This window comes from Saccopteryx bilineata, chromosome X (assembly GCF_036850765.1).
Source record: "Saccopteryx bilineata isolate mSacBil1 chromosome X, mSacBil1_pri_phased_curated, whole genome shotgun sequence".
In the NCBI taxonomy this organism is placed as follows: Eukaryota; Metazoa; Chordata; class Mammalia; order Chiroptera; family Emballonuridae; genus Saccopteryx; species Saccopteryx bilineata.
Window position 1 is genome coordinate 40,477,369 of NC_089502.1, and position 6,000 is coordinate 40,483,368.

A 6,000-nucleotide genomic window follows, 5' to 3' on the forward strand; every position below is an offset into this window, starting at 1 on the left:
GAAAGTTGATAGTATGCCTACTGGTTGAAAAATTACCCCATATGAGGAAAATCCTTTTATGGGGTAGGAGGGGAAAGAGGATAGTAGGAGTAGACCACCCAGAGAGGATATCAGAGTAATTTTCTGAACCACCTGCTACCTAAGAAAGGGCAGGAAGGCAGTATTAAATTTGGCATTGTAAAACAGGAAACACAACGGGCACACAATAGAATGTTTAAATTACATTTTAACTGACAGGAAGCTGCTGAGAGTTGTAGCTATTGCCTGAATGCCAGGCCAATTTGAAACTGGGAGTTGCTATAGTCCCTTTTCATCAAACTAGCATTTCCATCTAAGTGGTATTCCGGATTGGTCCAAGCTTACTGCGTGTGTTAATGTGTGTAAATGGGTTTGTGTGTAAGGAGACACAGTTGGCCGCAGCTGGATCAGGCAATTGCATTCCCCACTCCCACACAGGCCTGGCAGAGCAGAAAGGGTATCTTGGACTGGAAAAAGTAGGAAACCCCCATTTTTTTTGAAGGGCAGTACTAGTGTGAGTAACAAACACAAACATTTCCCTAAACTCTCTTTTTCAAACACTCAGATGAATTCCAGGAACTCTGCAGGGAGACTTTGCCACCCAGCTGGCATAAGCTTGGGCAGCAGCCCCTTTCCCAGAATTGTGGTCAGGGACAGCGGTGGGTGGCCATGGACCTCTGTATAAGAAACCATGCCCCTTGGTGACTTGTTTCTTGTTTATCTTTCTTAGCATATGGTGTTCATTGTACTCGTGAATGATGGAATTTAAAAGGGGGACAAGGTGTTAATCTGGTTGTTCAAGCAGAATGGGATTGTTCCTGTGGGGTAGATGGGCCTAACAGCCCCTTAATACCCCATTTGGGCCTGACCAGGCAGTGGCGCAGTGGATAGAGCATCAGACTGGGATGTGGAGGACTCAGGTTCGAGACCCCGAGGTTGCCAGCTTGAGCAAGGGCTCATCTGGTTTGAGCAACGCTCACCAGCTTGGACTCAAGGTCGCTGGCTCCAGCAAGGGGTTACTCGGTCTACTGAAGGCCCACAGTCAAGGCACATATGAGAAAGCAATCAATGAACAACTAAGGTGTCGCAACAAAAAACTGATGATTGATGCTTCTCATCTCTCTCCCTTCCTGTCTGTCCCTATCTATCCCTCTCTCTGACTCTCTCTCTGTCTCTATATAAAAAAAAACCACACAAAAACAACAACAACAACAAAAAACAACTTTAAAAGAAATGCCCCATTTGAGTTTGTTCCATTCCAGAAGAATCTGTGGCCTTAAAGAAGTCAAACAGAAATTACAAATAGTCAGCCCTAGGCTGGGAAAGAGCAGATAACACCTTTCGGGCTAGAGAAGGTTACACAGTGAGTCCTGCAAGCAGGGTGCACAGAGCACTTGACAGTTAAAAAGAAACTCCTTTCTTTCCACCTCCTTTTGACATTTTCTTTTATTGAGGTACAATTCACATAACATACAATTAACCTTTAAAGCATACAATTCAGTGGTCTTAAGTGTATTCAAAATGTTGTGCAAGCACTGGCTCTCTCTAGTTTTAAAACTTTTTCATCACTCCAGAACAGCACTCCATCCCATTAACAGGCCGCTCCCCACGCCTCCCCTGCCATCTCCTGTAACCTCAAATCGTTCTGTCTCTCTGAATGTGCTCCATCTGCATATATTATACAACTGGAGATACATAATGTGTGATCTTTTGTCCCTGGCTTCTTTTACTTAGCATGATGTTTTCAAGGTTCATCCAAGTTATAGCATATTTCAGTACTTTGTGCCTTTTTATGACTGAATAATATTTCATCATATGTACATACCGGGATTTGTTTATTCATTCATCCATTGGTGGACATTGGGCTATTTCAATCATTTGGCTCTTATGAATAATGCTGCTATAAGGATTTGTGTTTAAGTGTCTGTGTGGATATGTGTTTTCATTTCTCTTGGGCATGGAATTGCTGGGTCATATGGTAATTATATGTTTAGGTTTTTTAAAGAGTCATCTCACTGTTTCCATTGAGACTGCATGCACCACTTTACATTCCCACCAGTAATGTATGAAGTTTCAAATTTCTCCACATCCTCACCAATACATGTAATTATCTGTCTTTTTGGTTATAATCATCCTAGTGGGTGTGAAATAGAATCTCATTAGGGTTTTGAACTGCATTTCTTTAATGACCAGTGATGTCAAACATCTTATGTGTTTATTGGTCTTTGGGAAAAATGTCTATTCAAGTCCTTTGTCATTTATTTTTTAATTGGGTTGTTTTGGTTGCTGAATATAAGAATTTTTGTTAAACATTCAAGATACTAAACCCTTATCAGGTAAATGATTTGAAAATATTCTCTCCCATTCTGTAGTCTTTTTCACAATCTCGATAATGTCCCGTGATAAAAGTTTATAATATTTTTTTTTATTTTTCTGAAGTGAGAAGCAGGGAGACAGACTCCTGCATGTGCCCAACTGGGATCTACCCAGCATGTCCACCAAGGGTCGATGCTTTGCCCATCTGGGGCATTGTTCCTTTGCAATTGGAGCCATTCTAGTGCCTTAGGCGGAGGCCATGGAGCCATCCTTAGCACCCGGGCCAACTTTGCTCCAATGGAGCCTTGGCTGCGGGAGGGGAAGAGAGAGAGGAAGGAGAAGGGGAGGGGTGGAGAAGCAGATGGGTGCTTCTCCTGTGTGCCCTGACCAAGAATCAAACCCGGGACTTCCACATGTCAGACTGATGCTCTACTGCTGAGCCAACTGGCCAGGGCAAATAATTTTGTAATTTTTGTGAAGTCCAATTTATCTAATTTTTCCTTTTGTTGCTGTTGTTTCAGGTGTCAAATCTGAGAATTGACTGCCAAGTCCTAGATCATGCAGATCTACCACTATGTTTGCTTATAATAGTTTTAGCTCTTATAATTAGGTTGTTGATCTATTTTGAGTTAATTTTTGTAGGTGGTGTGATGTGGGAGTCCAACTTCATTTTTTAATGTGGTTATCTATATGTCCTATATCATTTGTTGAAAAGGCTATTCTTTCCCCCACTGAATGATATTGGTACCCTGGTTGACAATCAATTGACCATACAGGTTAGGGTTTATTTCTGGACTCTCAATTCTATTTCATTGGTCTATATATCTATCCTAATGCCAGTACAATTTTTGATTACTCTACCTTGAAATTTGGAAGTGTGAGTCTTCCTGCCTTGCTTTTTTTTTTTTTTTTTGGTCTTTTAACTACTGTTTAAGCTACTTGAGGATACTTGAGATTCCTGATAAATTTGAGGACTGTTTTTCCTATCTGTGTCAAAAAAAATATTGCATTTTTTATAGATATTGCATTGAATTTATAAATCACTCTAGGAAATACAGTCATGTGTCACTTAACAATGGAAGACATTCTGACAAGCCGTCATTAGGCCATTTCATCACTGTGTTAACATCATACAGTACACTTATAAAATCTAGCTGGTGTATGCCCTGGCTGGTTGCCTCAGTAGTAGAGTGTTGGCTCAGCGTGTGGATGTGCTGGGTTCAATTCTCGGCCAGGGCACACAGGAGAAGGGCCCATCTGCTTCTCCACCCTTCCCCTTCTCCTTTCTCTCTGTCTCTCTCTTCCCCTCCCACAGCCAAGGCTCCATGGGAACAAAGTTGGCCCAGGTGCTGGGGATGGCTCCGTGGCCTCTGCCTCAGGCACTAAAATGGCTCCAGTTTCAACAGAGCAATGCCCCAGATGGGCAAAGCATCACCCCTTAGTGGGCTTTCCGAGTGGAACCCGGTTGGGCACATGCAGGAGTCTATCTCTCTGCCTCCCGCTTCTCACTTCAGAAAAATACACACAAAAAAATCTAGCTGGTGTATGCCTGACTTGTGGTGACGCAGTGGATAAAGTGTCGACCTGGAATGCTGAAGTCGCAGGTTTGAGACCCTAGGCTTGCCCAGTGAAGGCATATATAAAAGGCAACTACTAGGAGTTGAGGCTTCCCGCTTCCGCCCACCCCTATCTCTCTCTCTTTCTCTCTTCTAAAATCAATAAATAAAATCTTTAAAAAAACTCTAGGTAGTGTAGCCTACTATATACCAACACTATATGGCAGCAGTTCTCAAAGTGTGCACCAGAGCACACTGGTGCACCCTAGTGTTCCAGGTGCGCCCTATGAGATTCCAGAGAAATATGTGCCTGTTGTGGACCAAATAACCAACAGGGTTTTTTGGAGTTTAGATTTTTGGGGACGGAAGTGTGGGGAACTGGCTGTAAGCTGACAGTCTGCCCAACCCCCCACCTCACTTGCCTGATTAGGTTGCAAAAGGCTGTTAAGCTGTGGTGCTGGATTGTTTACACTACCTCCCATGTTCCCCAGAAAGACTAGAGGTAAGTTTCTTCTATCCTTTGTTTGGTGTAAAGTTAAGATGATATGTATGGTGGGTGTTTTCTGCAGTCAACACAATTAAGAGTAAAAAGAGAGGAATTCTTCAATGTATTGACGAGGAAATGAGTGTTTGCCTTTCAAATATATGCCTAAACATTGAAGAAATCACTAGGACACATCAGGCTCATGTTTCTCATAAACACAAGAATGAAAAAACAACACATTTGCACTGGGACCTGCTGAATTTACTAAATCTTACTAAGAATGTATCTATATATATAAAAAGATAGCTTTTTTGTAGTTTTTTTTATTTTAACCCCTCTTTTTTACAAATTCTAAAAAGCATAACTCAAGAAATTAACATAAAAATGTTTTTAATGTCAGAATAAATTTAGTTTTGTCATTTTTACTTCTTTTAATTACCATAAAAGCACGTTTGGACTTTATATATGTTTTCTTTAATATTTGACTTAATTATTCTAACATATTTCTCAGAAATTTGTATATAGTGTGCCTACAATTATTTGTAGGATTTTTAATGCGCCCCAGCTTCAAAAAGTTTGAGAACCACTTCTATATGGTATATCACGGACATATATATGGAATTCGTCATTGACCAAAGCGGTGTTGTGTAGCACATAACTACACTGGCATCTTAACAATAGCAAGTCTCCAATCCATGAGCACTAGATGCCTTTCCATTTACTCATGTCTAAATTCTTACAGAAATATTTTGTAATTTTCAATATAAAAGCGTTTTACCTCCTAGGCTAAATTTATTCCTAGGTATTTTATTCTTTTGGATGCTATTCTAAATAAAATTGTTTTTTGAACTCCCTCTTCAGATTGCTCATTATTGACATGTAGAAACACAACTGATTTTTGTTTGTTGATGTTATACCCTAAAATTTTGTTCATTTATTTATTAGCTCAAGTAGTTTTTCTGTGTGTGCATTCAATGGGAATACACACATACACACACACACACACACATCTCTGGGCAAAAGTTGGTTTATAGTTTCATATGGAAAATAATACAATAGTTAATAATAATACAAGAATAAACTGTTCTGTGTACTCACAACTGTAAACCTACTTTTGCCAATTCTGATATGATCATCTGTGATTATAGTTTTACTTCTTCCTTCTCATTTTGGATACCTTTGATTTATTTCTCTTGCCTAATTGCTCTAGCTAGGACTTCGAATGTTGAATAGCAGAGGTGAAAGCAGACATCTTGGTCTTTTTTTCTGATCTCAGGGTGTAAACTTACAGTATTTCACCAATGAATATGATGTTAGCTGTAGGTTTTACATACATGCCCCTAATCACATTAAAGAACCTGCCTTCTATCCCTAGCTTGCTAAGGGTTTACATCATGAAAGGGTATTGACTTTTGTCAAAAGTTTTTTCTGTGTCTATTGAAAGGATCATTTTCCCTGTGTTCTATTAATGTGGTGTATTGCATTAGTTGATTATCTTGCATTAAATCACCCCTGTATCTCTGGCATACATCCCACTCAGTCATAGTGTATAATCCTTTTAATGTGCTGTTGGATTCAGTTTGCTACTGTTTTGAGGATTTTGTGTCTATACTCATAAAGGACACT